Consider the following 24161-nt stretch of genomic DNA (forward strand, 5'->3'; position numbering starts at 1 on the left):
ACATTTTCCATTCTGCTTCACCTGCAAGAGTAAGCAAGACCACCTTACTGTTTAGTTTCAAAGAACTGTGCTATCCCTCTTCTTTAAATGTTAACATAGAGGCAGCTTTGGTGTTAACAGGGGTGTGAATCTGTGCTCTGACATCTTAGTCGTGAAATGATTGCACCTGAAATTTGATGGGTGCTGATGCCCAGCCTCTGCTCCGTACTATGTTGGTGTCCCTGCCCCCAACCCATCTACCATGTTCACTGGGGTCCTCCACGGGTTCCTCAAACTCAGAATGGTCAAGCTAAATCCACTGTGTTTTACTCCAAAGTTTATGGATGAATTATCCATCTTAGAAAACAAAACTACTATTATCCCAGGAATTTGGGAGCCATGGATGACTTGTGCCTTTCCTTTTCCTTCATTCTTTCAGTCAATCAAGCCCTAAAGTTGATTGCTACTGGCTTCTTCCAGTTCCTGTTCATGAGCTACTATCCTGGGTTGGCCCTTATCATCAACTGGATTATTCAATCCTCTTACCTCCTTGCCTCTAGGTTTGATTCCTCCAACCCATTCTTGACAAGTTACTGGGAGAATCTTTCTAAAACCCAAATCTGATCATGTGTCTCCCTTGCTTAAAGCCTTTGATGACAATTTCTTAAGATAAACACCCAAATCCATATCACAGAACACTTTATAATCTGGCCCCAATTTACCTCTTCAGTCTCCTGCTGTGTTCTTTCTTTCTTGTAGACACATGAAGTAGTTGAATTGAACTATTCATAATAACTTGAATAAATCTTACCATTTCAATCCTTTCTGCCTTTGTTTGGGCTCCACATCAACCCTCGTCACCCTCTTTACCTGGAGAACACCCCTGCTTACCCAGAGACATATTTCCTTGCTAAACTCAATGATTACCTTCTTTGTGAAGCTGAACATTCCTGAAACATTTCCTCACCTTCCTCATTCTTCAACTGGAAGAACTACTCACTCTTTTACATTTTCACTGCACAAACATCTATAATAGTAGCTATATCACTTTGTTTCTTCTATTTGTGTGTGTCACTGTATCCCTTTATCAGACAATAAGTTTCTGAAGAGCAGGCATCATGCCTTATTTGTCTTGCATGGTGTTCAGTATCTAGCAGTGATCACACATATTTCTCTAAAAAATAGAGTAAATTTGTCACATACCTAGTGTAAGATTGATGAGAATTCTCATTACATCTGGACTGAATAGGTGACTGAACCCAGTTAAGGTCTCTCTCTACGTCAACTTTCTAGATTCTCTTGGGTGGAGGCAGAGATCTACTCGTCTTATGACTGCCCAAGTTTAAATCTAAGTTCTCTTGCTTATTAAACCCGCCCCCTACCAACTTAGAGTGGTTTGCCTCTTTCTTTGGTTTCTCCTTGCCGTCCATGTGAGGACTTGTTGCAGATTTCACCTTGTAAATTCTTGAGGTTTTGAACCAACGACTCCTGAGCCAGCCAGGAGATGGAAGAAGTGGGTCTTGGGAAAGAGGCATCCACTAGGAAATCCCAAGTTGGGTGCCAATGTTTGTGTAGGGAGGGGTGGACCATCTTATATTAGATGCTTGTGGGCCACCATGTGAATTCAGGGACGCCCTGCAAACACTGGCTGGTTTGATGCATTTATCTGAGAAACTGCACAGAAGGCACTGTGGCAAAGAAGGGAAATGAATGCCTGCTATGGTGGGCTGGCATCTATTCTGGGGCGGTATAGTGGCTGCTGATGCCCAACTAGAGTTTGAATCTCCAATTAGAAAGTTGGAAGAAGAGCTGAGATTAGAGGACATGTGGTTGTGTGCTACTCTGCTAGCTTTAGGGTTGGTGACAAGGTGGGAAAGCAGGATAAATCATCAGAGAATTTAGTCTGCCATTTTGCTTGGATTAAGATCTGGGTGCTTATGAAGAAGCTTAATTAGGACACTAAGAGGTGAATTCCTTGGAAAAGTGAGGAGAATAAAGGGGAGGGTGTTGTGGGAATAGTGAAACAGATGAGTTGCCAAAAGCCGTCTGACTCCTAACACAAAGGTGTGGAAGTTATGAGGGGCTGCCATTGCCTACACTTGGATGGTAAATCAACATGTTATGCTTTTGAGAATACCAAGCTCTGTCATACCTGGGAAAGGTGTTATCTATTGGAATTTGCATTGGACTTCCTACTGGGATGAGTGACTTACATTGCACCCCTGTGTAAGGGTGCAGTTTCCACCAGGATTCTATTGTCCTGCAGCAAGATGGGACTGTTAAAACATTCTATGCCTGGAGGGAATGAAGATGGCAGCCAAATGATTGTACCATGGAAAACAGATGTGCCCAGCTAGCCTTGAGGAGAGGGAAGTTGGCAGCTGTAGGAACTTGACCTTATGGTGCATACCACACATGTTGACCAGGGGAGGAAGCACTGTCAGGCATGAGAAAACATGCACCATCGAAAAGAGGAGAGGAAGCGGGGTCTGGCTTGGCATGTTTTTCCCTAGTTTGTTTACAGTCATTTGGCTGCCATCTTCATTCCCTCCATTGCCTGTAGATATTGTAGGATACACAAACTCACCCAGTGAACAAATGATAGGCAGCAAAGCATGTCCTCACTGAACACTGTTATGTCTCTAGTGAGAAAAACTATCCTTTAAAACAGAATGGACTTGGATGTTATGACTTCCTGGCTAGAAGGCACCTCTGTCATTATCCAAACAGAATGTAGTGTGTATATAACTGATGAGTCTGTTAATGTGTCATTTGTATTAAATCACATGTGGACATAAGTGAAAACCCTGGATAATTCAACCCCCAGCTTCTGTTCAGTTCCTCAGTCATGTTTGACTCTTGGCGACCCCATGGACTGCAGCACACCAGGCTTCCCTGTCCATCACCAACTCCCAGAGTTTACTCAAACTCATGTCCATTGAGTCGGTGATGCCATCCAACCATCTCATCCTCTGTCATCCCCTTCTCCTCCTGCCCTCAATCTTTCCCAGCATCAGGGTCCTTTCCAATGAATCAGTTCTTTGCAATAGGTGGCCAAAGTATTGGAGTTTCAGCTTCAGCACCAGTCTTTCCAATGAATATTCAGGACTGATTTCCTTTAGAATGGACTGGTTGGATCTCCTTGCAGTCCAAGGGACTCTCAAGAGTCTTCTCCAACACCACAGTCCAAAAGCATCAATTCTTCAGCGCTCAGCTTTCTTTATAGTCCAAGTCTCATATCCATACATGACTACTGGAAAAACTGCAGCCTTGACTAGACAGACCTTTGTTGGCAAAGTAGTGTCTCTGCTTTTCAATATGCTGTCTAGGTTGGTCATAACTTTCCTTCCAAGGAGTAAGTGTCTTTTAATTTCATGGCTGAAGTCACCATCTGCAGTGATTTTGGAGTCCAGAAAAATAGTCTTTCAGTGTTTCCACTGTTTCCCCATCTATTTCCCATGAAGTGATGGGACCAGATGCCATCATCTTCGTTTTCCGAATGTTGACCTTTAAGCCAACTTTTTCACTCTCCTCTTTCACTTTTATCAAGAGGCTCTTTAGTTCTTCTTCACTTTCTGCCATAAGGTTGGTGTCATCTACATATCTGAGGTTATTGATATTTCTCCTGGCAATCTTGATTCCAGCTTGTGCTTCTTCCAGTCCAGCGTTTCTCATGATGTACTCTGTATATAAGTTAAATAAGCAGGGTGACAATATACAGCCTTGACGTACTCCTTTCCCTATTTAGAATCAGTCTGTTGTTCCACGTCCAGTTCTAACTGTTGCTCCTTGACTTGCATACAGATTTCTCAAGAGGTAGGTCAGGTGGTCTGGTATTCCCATCTCTTTCAGAATTTTTCACAGTTTATTGTGATCCACACAGTCAAAGGCTTTGGCATAGTCAATAAATCAGAATAGATGTTTTTCTGGAACTCTCTTGCTTTTTTGACGATCCAACGGATGTTGGCAATTTGATCTCTGGTTCCTCTGCCTTTTCTAAAACCAGCTTGAACATCTGGAAGTTCACAGTTCACGTACTGTTGAAGCCTGGCTTGGAGAATTTTGAGCATTACTTTAATAGCGTGTGAGATGAGTGCAATTGTGCGGTAGTTTAGGGGTCTCCAGCTTAGGGGACTCCAGCTTAGAGAGCTGGAGTTGGTAAAGTGATGGTTTGGATTGTGGGGCTCTTGGTGGAAAAAACTGTCACTTTATATTGGGAATCACTATCTTAATCTCTGTTTTCTCTTGCATGTGGTTATACTGTTGTTCTGGCATCTGCCTTCAGTGCAGTCAGATAGCCACCAAATGAGACAGCTCCACACTAATAAAACCCTTTGCTGACTGCTTAGACACATTATGGGAGAGGGGGATATATAAGATTATAAGAGCTGGTCACAAGGGGTTGAGTATTGGAGGAGGTTATTGAGAAGACTTGACCACTGATTGATCCTGGAGCTGGTCTTGGGCAACCATAGCCTTTTTACTCCTACCCTGTATGTGGAATGTTTCCCCTACTATTACCATGTTAGCAGTTATTTCCAGGATGTAGCTTTGACACAGTAATGTGGTGCTGAGACCTTTGGGCTGCATATGTGACTGAACCCATTTAAGACCTCTGTGTAAAAATTTGATTCTGATATACAAGTGAGGAGGTCCACTATCATGTGACTGCCCAAGACAAGACTTGTAAGTTCGCTTGCTTATTAAACCCAATCTGTCTCTTTCTTTGGTCTCTTCTTGCCATCCATGTATGGCAGCCAGTTTCACATTTCACAAAAGAAGACCCTGAGGAGGTTTTGAGCCAACAAATTTAGCCAAATGCTCAATATTTTGAGTTCTTATTTGAACCTTGAATGTATTGGTGCTAGATTGTGCTTTCTGGATGCTGTTCCGATTTTATATTAAGCATATATTATTATATACTGAGGTAGAATATTGTGATAACTTTAACTTCATTTTTTCCAAGTCCACTTTAACTTTCTTTTTTGGTATATATTCGTTTATGTTTTTAAGGTGTGAAATGAGAAGATGAAGATTGAGATCCATACAAAAATTTTTTTTCTAATTAAGGGATATAGAAAGAAATAAGCAAAGTTGGATAAAATATGTATGTTGATAATATAGTCTTTGTTCCTTTAGTTTACTTTTTACATCACGATATTGCCTTGGCCCTTAAAGCTTTTCTCAAAATTTTTTCTTCATTTTTCTTTTTAAAATTAAAGCATAGTTGATTTACAATACTTTATTAGTTTCAGATATACAGCATAGTGATTTATGCTGTATTTTTAGATTATACTCCTTTAAATTAATTATTACAAAATAATGGCCATAGTCACATGTGCTCAACAATATATCCTGTTTCTTATCTATTTTATACATAGAAGTTTGTATTTCCTAGTCCCACAATCCTGTTTTGCTTCTCCTCACTTCCCTCTGCATGCTGGTAATCCTTAGCTTGTTTTCTATATCTGTGAGTCTGTTTCTGTTTTGCTGTATACATTGGTTTGTTTTATTTTTAGATTCTACAAATAAGTGATATCATTCAGTATTTGTCATTCTCCATATGACTTACTTCACTAATTGTAATATTCTCTAGTTCCATGCACTTTGCTGCAAATGGCAGAATTTCATTTTTAAAGGCTCAGTAATATTCCACTACGTGTGTGTGTATACCACAACTTATCATTTCTTCTCAATGAATACTTGTATTATTTTCATGTCTTAGCTATTGTATATATTGTTGCTGTGAACACTGGGGAGCATGTATCTTTTTAAATTAGTGTTATTTTTTTTCTAGATATATACCTAGGAGTGGAATTGCTAGATTATATAGTAGTTCTATTTCTGTTTTTTGAGGAACTGCCATATTGTTTTCCATGGGGATTGCACCAATTTACATTCCCAGCAACAATGTACAAGGGTTTCCTTTTCTCCACATCCTCTCCAACATTTGTCGTTTGTAGACTTTTCAGTGCTAGCCATTCTGACAGGTATGGGGATATCTCAGTGTTGTCTTGACTTGCATTTCTCTAACAATAGTGATGTTCAGCATTTTTCAAGTGTTTGTTACCTGTATGTCTTCTATGGAAAATGTCCTTTCAGGTCATCTGACCTTTTAAAAATAAGGTTGTTTTTTATTTTGATGTTGAATTATGGGTTGTTTACATTTTTTGGATATTAAGCCCTTGTTGGTCACATCATTTGCAAATGTTTTCTCTCATTCAGTGAATTATCTTTTCATTTTGTTGATGGTTTCCCTTGCTGTGAAAAAGCTTTTACTTTGTCCCATTTGTTTAGTTTTGCTTTATTTCTTTTGCCTTAGTAGACAGATTAAAAAAAATATTGCTATAATTTATGTCAAAAAATTGTATGTTATATCAATAACTTCAGATATGCAGATGACACCACCCTTATGGCAGAAAGTGAAGAGGAACTAGAAAGCCTCTTGATGAAAGTGAAAGTGGAGAGTGAAAAAGTTGGCTTAAAGCTCAACATTCAGAAAACGAAGATCATGGCATCTGATCCCATCACTTCACGGGAAATAGATGGGGAAACAGTGGAAACAGTGTCAGCCTTTATTTTTCTGGGCTCCAAAATCACTGCAGCTGGTGACTGCAGCCATGAAATTAAAAGACACTTACTCCTTGGAGGGAAAGTTATGACCAACCTAGATGGCATATTCAAAAGCAGAGACATTACTTTGCCAACAAAGGTCCGTCTAGTCAAGGCTTATTGAGCCCATCTTTGCATGAAATGTTCCCTATGCTATGCTATGCTTAGTCACTTTAGTCGTATCCGACTCTGTGTGACCCCATAGACGGTAGCCCACCAGGCTCCCTCGTTCCTGGGATTCTCCAGGCAAGAACACTGGAGTGGGTTGCCATTTCCTTCTCCAATGCATGAAGTGAAAAGTGAAAGTGAAGTCGCTCAGTCGTGTCTGACTCAGTGGACATGGGTTTGGGTGGACTCTGGGAGTTGGTGATGGACAGGGACTCCTAGCGTGCTGTGGTTCATGGGGTCACAAGGAGTCGGACATGACTGAGTGACTGAACTGAACTGATATTGAGATATGTTCCCTCTATACCCACTTTGATTAGAGTTTTTATTATGAATGGATGTTGAATTTTATCAAATGCTTTATATGTGTCTATTGAGATGATCTTGTGATTTTAATCCTTCCTGTTGTTAATGCAGTGTGTCATGTTGATTAATTTGTGAGTAGTGAACTGTCTTTGCATTCCTAGAATAACTCAAACTTGATCTAATGGTTTAGGAACCTTTTTATATATTGTTGAATTTAGTTTTCAAATTTTTTTTGAGGATTTTTGCAGCTATATTCATCAAAGATATTGGCCTCTTATTTATTTATTTTTGTAGAGTCTAGTTTTGGCATTAAGGTAATTATGGTCTTGTAGAATGATTTTGGGAGTGTTCCCTCTTCGTCAGATTTTTGGAATAGTTTGAGAAGAGGAGGTATTAGCTGTTCTTTATAAGTTTGGTAGAATTTTCCTTTGAGGTCATTTGGTCCTGGGCTTTTGTTTGCTGGGAGTTTTTTAAATCACAAATTTAATTTCACTACTAGTGATCAGTCTGTTCAAATTACTTTTTCTTGATTCAGTCTTGTTGTAAGTTTATAAAAATTTGTCTGTTTCTTCTAGGTTGTCTACTTTGTTGATATATAATCATTCATAGTGTTCTCTTATGATTTTTTTGTGTCTCTGTGGTATCAGTTGTTATTTCTTCTCTTTTATTTCTTGTTTATTTGGGTCCTCTCTCTCTTTTTTCTGGTTGAGCCTGGCTAAAGGTTTATCAGTTTTATTTACCTTTTCAAAAAAAAAAACACCAGCTCTTAGTTTCACTGAGCTTCACTATTGTTTTTTGGTCTCTATTTTATTTATTTCCTCTCTGATATTTCCTCCTGCTGACTTTGGGCTTTGCTTGTTTGTGTTTTTCTAATTCACTTAAATGGTAGGTTAGATTGTTTATTTGAGATGATTTTTGTTTCTTGAGGAAGGCCTATATTGCTATAAACTTCCCTTTTAAAACTGCTTTTACTATATTCCAATTTGTATGCAGGTCAGGAAGCAACAGTTAGAAGTGGACATGGAACAACAGACTGGTTCCAAATAGGAAAAGGAGTTCGTCAAGGCTGTATATTGTCACCCTGTTTATTTAACTTATATGCAGAGTACATCATGAGAAACGCTGGACTGGAAGAAACACAAACTGGAATCAAGATTGCCGGGAGAAATATCAATAACCTCAGATATGCAGATGACACCACCGTTATGGCAGAAAGTGAAGAGGAACTCAGAAGCCTCTTGATGAAAGTGAAAGTGGAGAGTGAAAAAGTTGGCTTAAAGCTCAACATTCAGAAAATGAAGATCATGGCACCCGGTCCCACCACTTCATGGGAAATAGATGGGGAAACAGTGGAAACAGTGTCAGACTTTATTTTTCTGGGCTCCAAAATCACTGCAGATGGCGACTGCAGCCATGAAATTAAAAGGTGCTTACTCCTTGGAAGGAAAGTTATGACCAACCTAGATAGCATATTCAAAAGCAGAGACATTACTTTGCCAACAAAGTTTCGCCTAGTCAAGGCTATGGTTTTTCCCCTGGTCATGTACGGATGTGAGAGTTGGACTGTGAAGAAGGCTGAGCGCCGAAGAATTGATGCTTTTGAACTGTGGTGTTGGAGAAGACTCTTGAGAGTCCCTTTGGACTGCAAGGAGATCCAACCAGTCCATTCTGAGGGAGATCAGCTCTGGGATTTCTTTGGAAGGAATGATGCTAAAGCTGAAACTCCAGTACTTTGGCCACCTCATGTGAAGAGTTGACTTACTGGAAAAGACTCTGATGCTGGGAGGGATTGGGGGCAGGAGGAGAAGGGGACGACAGAGGATGAGATGGCTGGATGGCATCACTGACTCGATGGACTTGAGTCTGAGTGAACTCCGGGGGATGGTGATGGACAGGGAGGCCTGGCATGCTACGATTCATGGGGTCTCAAAGAGTCGGACATGACTGAGCGACTGATCTGATCTTACTATATTCCATAGATTTTGAAAAGTTGTGTTTTCATTTTTATTTGTCTTGAGTTTTTTTTTTTTTTCTGAGTTGCTCTTTGATTTTTTGCATTGACTCATTGATTTTTTAAAATAGTGTGCTGTTTACTCTTCATGTGATTGTACTTTTTTCCCTTTTGTCTTTTTGTAATTGATTTCTAGTTTCATACTGTGGTGGTTGGAAAAAAGGCTTGATGTAATTTCTATCCTCTTAGATTTGTTGGGATTTGTTTTGTGCATAGCATATGATCTATCCTGGAGAACATTCCATGTACTCTTGAAAAGAATGTGTATTCTGCTATTTTTGGATGGAATATCCTGTCCTTATTATCTAATTGGTTTATGTGTCACTTAAAACCACTTTTGCCTTGTTAATTTTCTATCTGTATGCTCTGTCCATTGATGTCAGTAGGATGTTCAAGCCTCCTAGTATAATTGTATTATTGTCAATTTTTCTCTGTCTGTTGATATTTGCTTTCTATATTTAGGTGCTCCTATTTGAGGTACACATATGTTAACAAATGTAATATCCTCTCCTTGTATTGATCCGTTTATCGTTATATAATGCTTTTCTTTGTGTTTTGTTATAGCCTTTGTTTGAAAGCCTATTTTGTCTGACAAGAATTTTGCTACTCCATTTTCTTATTGTTTTCATTTGCATGAAATACCTTTTTCCATACCCTCAGTTTCAGATTGTGTGTGTTTTTAGTCCGGAAGTGAGCCTCTCGTAGGCAACATCTCAATGGGTCTTTTTTTTTTTTTTTTTTTGTATCCAGTCAGTCACTCTATATCTTTTGACTGGACCAATGAGTTAATTGCCATTTAAAGTGATAATTGATATGTATGTACATATTTTATTATTTTTATTTATCAATACATATGTATATTTTATCCCATGGACAGAGGAGCCTGGTAGGCTGCAGTCCATGGGGTTGCTAGGAGTTGGACATGACTGAGCGACTTCACTTTCACTTTTCACTTTCATGCACTGGAGAAGGAAATGGCAACCCACTCCAGTGTTCTTGCCTGGAGAATCCCAGGGATGGGGAGACTGGTGGGCTGTCGTTTATGGGGTTGCACAGAGTCAGACATGACTGAAGTGACTTAGCATAGCATAGCATGTATATTTCATTATTTTTTTCTGTTTTTTTCATAATTTTCTGTTCTTTTTGTCTCTTCCCTTGAAATTTGATGATTTTCTTAGTAGTATGTTTGGGTTCCTTTGTTTTTCTTTTTTTGTGTATATGTTGTAGGTTTGTGAATTGTCGTTACCATGGGGTTCATATATGTTGACCTAAAACTGTATCTATTTTTCTTAAATTGGTAGTGTTTTAAAAAGTTTAAATGCATTCTAAAAAGTCTACAATTTTGACTTCCCTTCCCTGCATCTTATTTCATATTTCAATTTGATGTCATATTTTACATCATTGTGTTTTTTCTTGACTCTTCAGAGTTGCTATTATAATTTTTTTGTCTTTTACTCTTCATACTAGCTTATTTAAGTGGTTGATCCTCAGTCTTTATTATATTATTATATATCCTTTCTTAGTGGGATTTTCCCTTTCTTTTTCAATTTAGAGAAGATCCTTTAACCTTTATTTTAAGGCAGGTTTGGTATTGCTGAACTCATTTAATTTTTCCTTGTCTGAGAAGTTCTTCATCTCTCTTCCTATTCTAAATGATAATCTTGTTGGGCAGAGTATCCTTGTTGTGCTTTTTTTTTTTTTCAGAACTTTGACTATATCATGCTACTCCCTTCTGGCATGCAAAGTTTCTGCAGAGAAATCAGCCGATAGTCTTATGAGGATTCTCTTGTATATGACTTGATTTTTCTCTTGCTGCCTTTAGAACTGTCGTATCTTTACCTTTTGTCATTTTAATTATGACATGTTGCTGAAATGCTTAACATGTTGAAACGCTCACTGAGTTTATCTATTCCTTTCTGAAATTCAGTTAGTGTTCTTATTTCTAAAGCTTTGAATTCTTTATCTGGCGAATTGTTTATTTCTGTTTCATTATTTGTTTTTCAAAGGTTTTCTCTTGCTCTTTCAATTGAGACCAGTTCCTGTGCCTTTTCGTCTTGCTTAACTCTCTTTACCTCTTTGAGTTTCTGTGAAACAGGTTACCTATTGTGGTCTTGAAGGGGTGTTCTTATGTGGCAGTGTTCCTATACTGTTTTCCAGTGCCTTTGGTGAGAGAGCTGGATATGACATGGATGCAAGTTATGTCTTTCCTCAGAGTGTGCTGGCAGCTATCATCTTGGTAGGAGCTGGAACTGGAGGTCAAGTAGGTAGAGTTGGAGGTCAGCGTGAGGCAGGGTTTTCCCTTGCCCAGTGGCTGTCGCCACCCAGTCGGGTGTGGGTTCTCATCCCAAGTTGCTGGAGCAGAAGCTCTGAGCACTGAGCCCATGTTGGCTCTGTTCCCTTTAACTGTGTGCTTTCCTCCCTCCCAGAACCAGGACCCTTGCCCCAGAGGGGAATAGTGCAGAGGCAAGGAGTGCCTCTTTGGGCTCTCAGCTCACATTGGCCTCAACAGAGTACCCAGCTGTCTACTATGCACTGGCTGTACAGGCTCAGATACAGTGGGTCTCAGTTCCTTTTGTCCCTCACAGCCTATTGTTGCCCCCAACTTCTGCCACCTCTGCCTTGTTTGGAACCACACCACAGGGCAGGTGAGTCCCCTATGGATTCTCAGCATATATTGGAGTGTGAGCTGTGATGGAGTGGCCAGTGCCATAGATCTGGGTTGCTTTTGATGTTCCTCTTGAGTGAGCATCAACAATGGTGGCTGTCACCCCTCCTAGATGCTGCCCTAGGATTGAGCTGTCCTTGCCTTCTGCAGCTGATCTTTCTCCTAGGTCATGGTAGTCCTAGATCCAATGCTGTTGTGTGATGTGCAGTAAGTTGGTCTGGAGTGTTCGCTTGGCTTGGACTGGGGCACTAGCCGGGGCATTCATTAGAAACCTGGCAGCTACTGCAAAAGTCCTTAAAGATTCCTCTCCATCCTTCCTCAGGCATAAGCCAGCACATGTGCTCCTTGTAAGTGAGATTCAGTCTTCCCACAGCCCTCCTGTTAGTTCGAGGGTTCCTCCAACCAGCCAAGGGAGCTCATCTCTCCTGTGTAGAAGCCCAGGACTGAGGTGCCCAAGCTGTCTCTTGACTGCTTACTCTTGAGAGTAGGTCCCCTCCCAGGGGCGTAGGTCTTGACCTGATTACTTCTTCCCTTCCTATTTAATTATGTGTGGATCTCACAGCTTTGGTTGTATAGGACCTTTCTGACAGTTTCCAGTTCCACATATGTATGTATTTTTGATGTATTTGTGTGGGGAGGTGTGGTCTCCTACTCTGCCATTTTGATCCTCTCCTTAAAGATTTTTAAACAAAGGTTTTGTTTTCCTCTCCCCCTGTTCAATGCATCTTTTTAATAAAACCATAGAATGAAAATAAGTTTACTTGGGAAATGTAGCCTGATTTGTTATGAGTAACAAGAATTATCAGTGAGGATCCCATCCATACCTTTTGGGTGCAGGAAAGAACATTTCAAACTTAGAACTCATTTCATCACTCAGAGTATAATCAGTCATCTTTTAGGATTTGTTCATGAAGCTATTGTTTCAACTGAGGTAAAATTGAACAAAAATAATAGCCTGTCAATACAATTATACCAATTGTAACCATTATAGTAAACAGTTCTCATACATTTAATATGTTTGGATCCCAGAAATTAAATCTTTTCAACTCTTGAATTCATAGAAAGTTTATTTTTATTCAAAATGGTTTTTAAAAGATTTCCTACGAGAAGTTTTTCCCTGACTTATGAGTCATGTCTTCTGTTTTGTCCCATTCTCTCTCTCTTTGCCCCCACACTTTAAAAGGAAAGCTTGTTATCCTCTGTCTTTTGTTTGCAGCATGAGAAGGCTCACCGCACGGCTGTCTAATGAGGAGCCTCCCGGGGATGGTGGTGCAGCTACTCCCCTTTGCCACTGAAAGCTTGTCCCACTTACTGACCAAGAATGTGGACTGGGTATGCAGCACATATGTTCTTCTGATGGCCTCATTTGGGATAATGCTTAAGAGAAGTGTGCTATAGTAATGCCCAATTGCATGACCCATAATTAGTCTGAATAACATTTTCCATTTTAAACTCTGATTTTATGGGATTTACTACTTGGCCCATAAAGTCTTATTCCAAGCTTAGACTTGGCATAGATTTTAGCATAAGCAAATTTACCATAGCAATAAATCATCAGCTCAGTTCTTGAACCTATGAAGAGCAAACTCATGTTAAGTGACAGGGAAAAGTGCCCCCAGGTTTGGAAAGGGTGGCAGAATCCTTGCTGATCCAGTTTTATGCACAAGCTGTGCAACATCAGCAGTACTCCTGACTGGGGAGGTCCAAAGTGGGATTCAGAAAATGGAAGAACGGTGATGCTCTTGCCTTCAGGGGAGTAAACAAGTGGCTAAAGACATTTCAGAGAAAAGAATGGCATAATTTGGGATAGTCTCTGCCCTATGGATTTGATAAATGAGGGAAGGAGGCTCTCTGAAAAAAACTTACATAGGACTGGTATTTTTTTTACGATAAACATGTCTATTTGAGTACTAGCACCTGATTTTTACTTTTCTGTAAGCAATGGCCAACACCACTGAACACTCCTTTTTCAAATTATTTGACAGGGCCATCCATGGGAAGAAGTACCATTATTTTAACATTAATTAGTGGATTATAGTGTGATCATTGTCACCTGGGAACTCATCAGAAATGCAAATACTTGGGACCTCCTCCCCCAGAGCTACTCAATCAGAAATGGTGGAAAGGGGCCATGCAGGATTCTCTGTTCTTTTAATCAGTGATTCTGATGCCTGCAGAAGTTTCAGAACCACTGGTGCCCTGGTTAGGATAATGGGCTTTGGGATCAGGTGGGTCTGGCTTTCTCTCTCAGCTCTGTCTCTTCTTTTGGAAATTATTAAACTTCCCTGAGACTCAATACTTTATTTGCTTACATGTATGTATGTATTGATGATGATGATATTATAAAAATAATAAATATAGTGATAGTATCAACATCTTAGGGTTTTTATAATTATGAAGTAAGCTAATGTACATGGAGTCCTTAAGACATTTTTCTAGTGACTGATAAATGTTTAATAAATAATTACTGTCATATTCATAAAAATAAAAAAGGGAGAAGTGGATGAGGCATTTTGAATTGATCCCGATATGATAACAAAGATTCCTTATTCCTTTAAACCTACATGGCATATTTTGTGTGGATGTAGGTTTGAGAGTAGTTAGACCAGTAGCTTGTGTCCTGTGTAGCTAAGGCAATTCAGCTCTCACTTTGGCTGTTGAAGGCTAATCTCTCTCTCTTTACAGAATATAAGCCCAGACAATGAGAAGAATTAAGGATGGGTCTGGATAGTATACTCTCCAAATAATAGAGGTAACTGAAACAAAGATAACTTAGAAACATTTTGTCTTCCTAAAGCCAGAAAAAATGATTTTCAGATTTTATTATCATGTTAGATGATTTGTCAGTTATTTTTCAAGTTATTTAAGTAGAAATTAATCAGTGAATAGAAAGTATATAGAGAGTCAATAGGGCCTGAAGATTCTGCTTATTCATATGATTGGAAGGATATTTTTAAGCATTAATTAGCTAATGCTTTGAAGATGAATATTACCCTATAAGTTACAGAAGTTATTATTATGTCAAAGATTATGAATCTGTCATTACCATAACAATTATAATTTGCAACTCTGCTATTGCCTATAATCATTCATTTATTTCATAATTTGGCACCAAAGGAAACTGAGAAGATTCCTTGAAGAGTTAAATATAATTTCCATGAAGAGAAATTGTTCTAAATAAGTATATAGTTTAATGGCAACTTCTTAAACAATTATCTGTGATATTTCATATGTCAAAGGTTTGTCATTACTACTCTGATTAAAAACAAGTGATTTTTCACTTTGAACTTTGGGATTTGTATTTATATTCTGAAATCTTTTTGCACTGTGAAAGTAGCTTGAATTGATTCTCTGTATACACACACAGACATAGACACACACACACACACAAATTTGAAGATGCCCACACAGACATTTCTCCCAAATGTTGAGTTCTTTATATATGTATACAATATACATACACTATTAAAGTGTTATTTTTCAAAATAAAATAACTATCTGGACACAATTCAAAGTTTTCCTTCTTCAAATTTTTTCTTAGTGTGGAGATGAAGACTAAAAATAATAAGATGGGGCTTCCCTGGTGGCTCAGTGGAAAAAGAATCCACCTGCCAATGCAGGAGATGTGGGTTCAATCCTTGGGTCAGGAAGATTCTCTGGAGAAGGAAATGGCAACCTACTCTAATATTCTTACCTGGCAAATCCCATGGACAGAGGAGCCTGGTGGGTTACAGCCCATAGAGTTGCAAATGAGTCGGACATGACTTAGTGACTGAAACAACAAGAAACAATAATAAGGAAATCTAAGTCATTTCATTTTGGGGTACAAATTATGAACTGGGTATGGTATAGTGATATAAATTATTTCACAGTTAAGCTAACCCTCAGAAAGCAGCATTCCCTGTGTGAACAAGAGCCGGGATTACATCATGAAGTCCTTCTGTGGTGGTGGTGAAATGTGGGAAGCTGGGAAATGTCCCCTCCTGAAGCTGCAGTAGAAAGGGTGGAGGACAAGTTTTCAGGTAGACAGGCCTCTTTTCCCTCTTTTTCTTAATTTCTTGACTGGAGGAAAAGATGCCAGGAAGTAGTATGATGTATGGAATTACAAGAATGGGGTGTGAAATCATTTGGATCTGGGTATGAGTCTTTTCTTCATTATTTTCTACCTGTGTGACCTTGAATGAGTTGCTTAAATTCTCTGAGCCTTAGTTTTATGAAAGTTGTGAAGTGCTCATTGAGCTCAGATGAGATTAATATTTATGAAACCAGGTGGTAAAGCTACAGATCCCAATTATCATTATCAAAGATGTCATCCAATATTAGACTCATTTTCTCTTTTCCTGGAAAATAATCAGCAGGCCAAGAAGCTTGTTACCTTTCATTCCCTTAACATTCCAAGGATGGTAAACAGGACAACTGAAGCAATTGAGCTCATAAGGTGATCATGATGCTCAGATATGGCCCTGTTTCCCTGAATCTTAAATTGTCATGCTTAAGAATATACATAAATGCGATTGGGTGAACTGGCACATTTTCCCAAATACCCACATCTACTCACATATATAAAAACTTCCATCTTTGGTGATGTCAATATTTCTTTTCTCTAACTCAGGAGACACCACTTGGGAGCTTTTCTAAGTTCTGTCTTTAGGGTCCAGGCTGAAGGGAAGTGAAACATTTTGTAGAAAGAAATTCTACTCAGTCTTCTTGCCCAGATGGTATCCTAGGTGATGGACCTTGTTGTAACTTTTTCTCTTTTGGCATCTTTACGAGGCTGAGGTTTCAGCACATGGTGATGGTTTTTTTTTTTTGTTTTTTTGTTTTTTAAATCTGAGGAATTAGCAGAGGGTTGAAAGGCCCAGCCAAACTACTTTTAGGGACAAATATATAATACAATGACTTTCCACTTCCTCTCATTTTGTTTTCCTTTTTGTTTCTCATTATGTAAATTCCAGAAAATTAATCATGCATTAGAATAAGACAAGCAGGGTCTTTTTGGTTCACAGTCCTTAATTCTTCTGTGGTTGATACTCAAGAAAATAGTCCAGCATTGTATGTTAATGTCTTGAGAAGGGAGATTGAGTATACACCAGAATATGTTTGATTTAGTAAGGAAAACTATCAGGCCCAGAATGTTTCAGAATACAGGGCTGAGAACAGAATACTACGATTAGTCACTTTAGGAAAGAGGTGGTTTAGCCTTCTTATAGGTATCTAAAGATTGCACACTTTAAACAAATTTATCAAAGAACATTGTTTCTGGTGTTCACATTTCTTGGTGAACCCATGAAAAAACTTTGGTGTAAGTAAATCTAATCCCTGAAAAAAAATTTTTTTTTTTGAAAACCCTCTGCCAGATACTTTGGGGGTGGATTGGGCTAATAATGCCCTCCTTCACTTCTTTTCTGGTTTTTTTTCCCTTAAAAAAAATTCCCACCAAGTTTAGCTGTTTGGCCCCCATCTACAACTATTAATTATCACCCATGTAATATGAATTGGCCAAAGTGTTAGGAGCACTTATGCATAATCCTATTTTCCTTTTGTAGTAATTCTGAGTGTTCAGTTCAGTTCAGTTCAGTTCAGTTGCTCAGTCGTGTCCCACTCTTTGTGACCCCGTGAATCGCAGCGCACCAGGCCTCCCTGTCCATCACCAACTCCCGGAGTTCACTCAGACTCACGTCCATCGAGTCAGTCATGCCATCCAGCCATCTCATCCTCTGTCGTCCCCTCTCCTCCTGCCCCCAATCCCTCCCAGCATCAGAGACTTTTCCAATGAGTCAACTCTTCACATGAGGTGGCCAAAGCACTGGAGTTTCAGCTTTAGCATCATTCCTTCCAAAGAAATCCCAGGGCTGATCTCCTTCAGAATGGACTGGTTGGATCTCCTTGCAGTCCAAGGGACTCTCAAGAGTCTTCTCCAACACCACAGTTCAAAAGCATCAATTCTTCAGCGCTCAGCCTTCTTCACAGTCCAACTCTCACATCCATACATGACCACAGGAAAAACCATAGCCTTGACTAGATGGACCTTTGTTGGCAAAGTAATGTCTCTGATGGTACTATTATCCCTATTTTATAGAAAAGGACATTGAGGTGTGAAAGATTAAATCAATTGCCCAAGTCTCTCAAGCTAGTAAGTGGTGAAACAAGAATAAGCCCCCAGATTGTTTTCCACTTAAAATCCTAAGACCTACATGCTCCTTAATCAGGAGGAAACTAAAGAACCTAGTTTGATGATCAACTCATTTTTGTTGAATTAGTCCTGTTTCAGGTCCACATTTCTGCTTTGTTCTATGATTAACTCCCAGTCTTTGATTTTGTGTCTTAGTTCCTATAGCTGTTTTTCTTGTTCCCTATACTAGGGTTTCTCAATGATGGCATTATTCTGGGCAGAAAATTCTCTGCTGCTTGTAGATTGTAGGGTGCGTGGCAGCTTGCCTGGACTCTACCCATTAGATGCACTGGTACCCTCTTCAAGTATGACAACTAAAGTGTCTCCAGCCACTGCTTAATGTTCCCAGTGCGGGAAATTGCTCTCAGTGGGAAATCTCTGCCTTACAGCCATGCCCCTCACTGGGTGGTCTACTGATGACCTTTTTTGTCCTGCTCAGACTATGACTGACTGTCTTGTTGGGATCCTATCCCGGAGTGTTGGTCCTGTGCGTGGGCCCTCTGAACATCACAGCCCCCCGAGGTCAGCTGCTTGCTGGAATCCCTGCATATTTTCTGGGTCTGAATGCCCCATCACCATTTACCTGTCCTTGGGACACAAGTGGTCCATCTACCAGCAGCCACCTAACTTGATGACAAATTTTCACTAGTTCCTGTGTTCTTTGGGTTTTCCTGTTGGCTCAGGTGGTAAAGAATCTACCTGTGGTACGGGAGACCTGGGTTCGATCCCTGGGTTGGGAAGATCCCTTGGAGGAGGGCATGGCAATCCACTCCAGTCTTCTTGCCTGGAGAATTCCCATAGACAAAGGAGCCTGGCAGGTTACAGTCCATAGGGTCACAAAGAGTCAGACATGACTGAGCGACTAAGCACACGCACTGTGTTCTTTGCCTCTGTGTTTAACTCTGAATGGACGTCCTCTGACTGTCATCACCGCCTCCATCTGTCCTGTCTCATCTCTTTAAGTTTGTTCTATCTATATTACATGAGTGGAAGGGACTCTGTTCTGATGTAGCCTTTGTCTCCCTGAGAGCTACCACTCTTGAATCAGCACAAATTAACTCTCTACTTTGATCCTTGCTTGTATTTAAACTTTCGCCTTTGATACAGCTGGAACTACACATTCTGTGGGAATTAGGTTACTTCCCAAATCAGTGGGAAAGGCAAAAATCTTATGAAACAGCTGAAGACTATTTTCATCCTGCCATAAATCCAACCCATTCATAATTTGAAGTCTTATCTGATAATTTAGTCTCACAAAATTTATTATTCAAATAATTCAACAAAAACTTTCCCTATAGAGACTCAGTCCTCCTTTAGACTAGATTCTGAGAAGTAGAACTTAAGGATCTAAGGTGTATATGTTTAAAGAGATAAAAACTACTAAGTTACCATTCTTAAAGAGGGATTTAATTAAAAATTCTACCAATGAGATGAGTCTTTCCTATACCAACATCCTGATAAAACTGGTTATTCATAATCAATCTAATTTCTGCTAATCAAGTAGGTGAAAAATGATATTTTGTTACTTTCATTTAATTTTCCTGATCAGTTCAGTTCAGTTCAGTTGCTCAGTTGTGTTCGACTCTTTGTGACCCCATGAATTGCAGCATGCCAGGCCTCCCTGTCTATCACCAACTTCCGGAGTTCATTCACACTCATGTCCATAGAGTCAGTAATGCCATCCAGCCATCTCATCCTCTGTTGTCCCCTTCTCCTCTTGCCCCCAATCCCTCCCAGCATCACAGTCTTTTCCAATGAGTCAACTCTTTGCATAAGGTGGCCAAAGTATTGGAGTTTCAGCTTTAGCATCAGTCCTTCCGATGAACACCCAGGACTGAGCTCCTTTAAAATGGACTAGTTGGATCTCCTTGCAGTCCTAGGGACTCTCAAGAGTCTTCTCCAACACCACAGTTCAAAAGCATTTTCCTGATCAGAGGTGACATTTATTGTCTTTTCAAAGTTTACTAGGCATTTATATTTCTGCTGTGAATTGCTTTTTCACATACTTGGTTCATTTCATTCTTCCTGGCTGCTTAACTTTTCATATTGATTTTTTAGAAATTACTTCCTGAACACTTTTATTCTAGTTGCTTGTGTTATATATATTGCATTACAGTCTGTAGTTCACCTTTTAAATTTATGGTTTCTTCAATTATATGGAAGTAAATATTTAGGTACTCAAATTTCTTATTCTTTTCTTATCTGACTTTAGGGTATTGTGTTTTGCTTGGGAAGGCCTTCTTCACTATAGTTGTTGTTGTTGTTTAGTCACTAATTCATGTCCTACTCTTTGTGACCCCATGTACTGCAGCACGTTAGGCTCCCCTGTCCTTCACTATCTTCAGGAGTTTGCTCACATTCATGTCCATTGAGTCAGTGATGCTATCTGATGATGTCATCCTCTGCGCCCTCTCCCTCCTTTTTCGATCCATCTTTCCCAGCATCAGGGTCTTTTCAGTGAGTTGTCTCTTTGGATCAGGTAGCTGAAATATTGGAGCTTCAGCTTCAGCATCTGTCCTTCCAATGAATATTCAGGACTGATTTCCTTTAGGATTGACTGGTTTGATCTCCTTGCAGTCCAAGGGACTTTCAAGAGTCTTCTCTAGCACCACAGTTTGAAAGCACCAATTCTTTGGCCCTCAGGCTTCTTTATGGTCCAATTCTCACATCTGTACATGGCTATGGGAAAAACCATAGCTTAGAGTATACAGGCCTTTGTCGGCAGAGTGATGTCTCTGCTTTTTAATATGCTGTCTAGGTTTGTCATAACTTTCCTTTTGAGGAGCAAGTGTCTTTAATTTCATAGTTGCAGTCACTGTCCACAGTGATTTTGGAGTTCAAGAAAATAAAATCTGTCACTGCTTCCACTTTTCCCCCTTCTATTTGCCATGAAGTGATGAGACCAGATGCCATGATCTTAGTTTTTTGAATGCTGAGTTTTAAGCCAGCTTTTTCACTCTCCTCTTATCAAGAGGCTCCATAGTTCTTCACTTTTTGCCATTAGAGTGGTATCATTTGCATATCTTGGGCTTTCCTGGTGGCTTAGAATGCAGGTAAAGAATCTGCCTGCAGTGCAGGAGATCTGGGTTCAATCCCTGAGAAGGGAAGATCCCTTGGAGAAGGGAATGGTTATCCACTCCAGTATTCTTGCCTGGAGAATTCCAAGGACAGAGGAATCTGGCAGGCTACTGTCCATGGAGTTGCAAAAAGTTGGACACAACTGAGTGACACTCACTTTCACTTTCATCTGCATATCTGAGCTTGTTGATATTCCCTGCAATCTTGGTTCCAGCTTGTGATTCATCCAGCCTGGCATTTCCCATTATGTACTCTGCATAGAAGTTAAGTAAACAAGGTGACAATACTGCTTTCCCTATTTGGAACCAGTAAGTTGTTCTATGTCCAGTTCTGACTGTTCCTTCTTGACCCCCATACAGGTTTCTCAGGAGGTAGGTAAGGTGGTCTAGAATTCCCGTCTCTTTAAGAATTTCCCATCTCTTTAGGAATTAAGTTTGTTGTAATACACACAATCAAAGGTTTTAGTGTAGTCACTGAAGCAGAAGTATATGTTTTTCTGGAATTGCCTTACTTTCTCTGTGATCCAGTGAATGCTGGCAATTTGATTTCTTGTTCATCTGCCTCTTTGAAACCCAGATTGTACATACAGAAATTCTTAGTTCATGTACTGCTGAAGCCTAGCTTGAATTTTGAGCTAGCCTTAGGATTTTGAGCTAGCTTTAGTAGCTTGTGAAATTAGCACAGTTGTGCAGTAGTTTGAACATTCTTTGACATTGTCCTTCTTTGGGATTGGAATGAAAACTGAAATTTTCTAGTCTGTGGCCCCTGCTGAATTTTCCAAATTTGCTGACATATTGAGTGAAGCACTTTATAATATTTTAAAAGTATTCTTTTAAAATAGCATTTTATATTAAACTTTTAAAAGATATTACTTCTGCATATGGTTAGAATCTGAATATTTTTCCTAAATATACAGTTTATTTTTTAAGACCATTTTTGAAATAACTATTTCCTTATTGAGCTCATATGCAACATTGTCATTTGTAAATTTCTATATATAATTGGTGAACTTCTGTACTCGTTTATTCATGTATTTAAATTTATACAAATAACAAAGTATTTTAATTGATTTAAATTTAATTACATTTCCCACTCACTGTTCTTTTTAAAATTATTTCTCAGCTCTTTTCTATCTTTTGTTTTCCAGATGAATGTTAGAGTTTGTCAGGTATGAAAAATATTTGGTTGATTATAGATTAAAACTATTTCAAAATTATTGGTTACCTTGAAGTAATTGATAATTTAAAAATGTTAAGTTTTCTTAACCAGGAATATGCTATCTCTCTTCATTTATTCTTGTCATTTAACTTAATGGAGTTTCCTTGAAATATGTGTCAGACATTTTTATTAGCTTTATAATTTTTGTTGCTATTGTTTTTGGATCTTTTCAAATACACTTTCTAATTGTTTATTCCAATGAATGCTGTTGATTTTTCTATATTTATATTGTAGTCAGTCACCTTACTACACCTCCATTTTTCTTAACATTTTCCAGATTATGCTTTTCAAGCCTTTTGATTCTTACAGAATGCATCTCGGTCTGATGTGAGATGAGTTACAAAATAACTGTCAATTTCCTCACCATCTCTGGCTCTCTCATAATAGTGGTGCACCCACACATCACACACACAGCCGCAGCCCCATCACAGACATTTTTCCAGTCCTCTTTCTGTTTCCCTGCACTCTTTCTTTCTCATGCCTCTCTGCTTTATCCACATCCTGGTTCCTGTGAACTAGTTTGTTTACGTAACCCATTAGAAACAAGTATCCTAATTGCACCTTCAGTGTGTCTTGGGATCCAAGTATGATATGATCCCTCTGCCAGCCTCAGTTCTTCAGAGCCCTGTTCTCCCCTCCAAGTGGGTTAGACAATTGAAAGTGCAATGGTGACCCTGAATAGCCCTATGTCACCTTATGTGGTTTTCCCAAACACCTCCACAAAATGGTTTAACGAGTGGTAACAATTTTACTTGAGCACTTGCTAGGTTCTAGGCATTTGACTATGCTCTAGGGAGAGAGTGGTGAATATTGCTGACATGCTATCTACCCTCAACGAGCTTATATTCTGCAGGGAGTCCAGCATGGAAGGGGAATTCCTCCACACTTTTCCAGGGGTTCATGTTGGTGCTGGGAGTCTCCAGATCTTCAGGTCCCCATCTATCCCCCAGGCAGCATTTGCCCTCACCTCTGAGGTCAGTGTTTGGGAGAGTGGAGAGTTAAACCCAAATGGAAATGATCTGTTTTCATTAAAAACAAAAAACAACCTTGCTGAAGCTTTGCACTTCTTTACAACTTTGGATAGTATTTACGTGCACAATTTATTTTTATTTGTGGTCATTATTCCTCTACTTGTTTGTATATTCCCACAGAAGCAAGCACTTAGCTCATATACTTTTCATTCTCTTGAGCATAGCCAGGAGTATTGCACAGAATTGATGCTCTGTAAGTATTTGTTGTCTCTTTGGGTGGGGTAACTTGATAATATCCCTCAAAGTCCTATTTCATCCTATTTAGTGAGCTTTCTAAGGTACTTAAGTGACCACTCACTGCACCTTCCTTGTGGTTTGGAGTTTTAAAAAACCAAGGGGAAAAATTGGGCATGCTATTGTGGTCTTGGGTGGCATAGCCTGTGTTAAATGAAAGAAGTCACTCTCATCTGTGGTTTGCTAATTATTGTTTGTTTCCCCCTTACAAAACAAAGAAGAAAAAATTTCTTTTAAAGAAAAGCCAAAAAATTATTATAGATCCTTTCTTTTGACATTCCTAAACAAGAACAGGCCTAGTTGGTATCATGTTTAATTCTTGCCCTAACTGGTATTGTTTGATTTGTATTTTCAGATTGCCCTGAATTTTTGCCCAATTTTGTTTGTGTGTTTGGTAAATACTACCTCTACATGGAACAACTAAGGTTTCTTAACTGCTTATGTACAAAATATTGTATTGTGTTCTTCTGCGTTTAACAACTAACTTTATGTATGATATTAGTTATCCTTTGAGTTTTTCTTTTTGAAAGGATGTACTAACATCTTAGGCCCCCAGAGACAAAGAATTCATGGAGATTGTATTTGGAATTTTCCCCTTATTATCTCCATATGGTGAACTCACAACTCAAAAGAAAACTGGATGTTGTATTATATGATTCAGAGATTTGTACTTTTGTTTTAGATTTTGTA

The sequence above is a fragment of the Bubalus kerabau genome, chromosome 1 (assembly GCF_029407905.1).
Source record: "Bubalus kerabau isolate K-KA32 ecotype Philippines breed swamp buffalo chromosome 1, PCC_UOA_SB_1v2, whole genome shotgun sequence".
Lineage (NCBI taxonomy): Eukaryota > Metazoa > Chordata > Mammalia > Artiodactyla > Bovidae > Bubalus > Bubalus kerabau.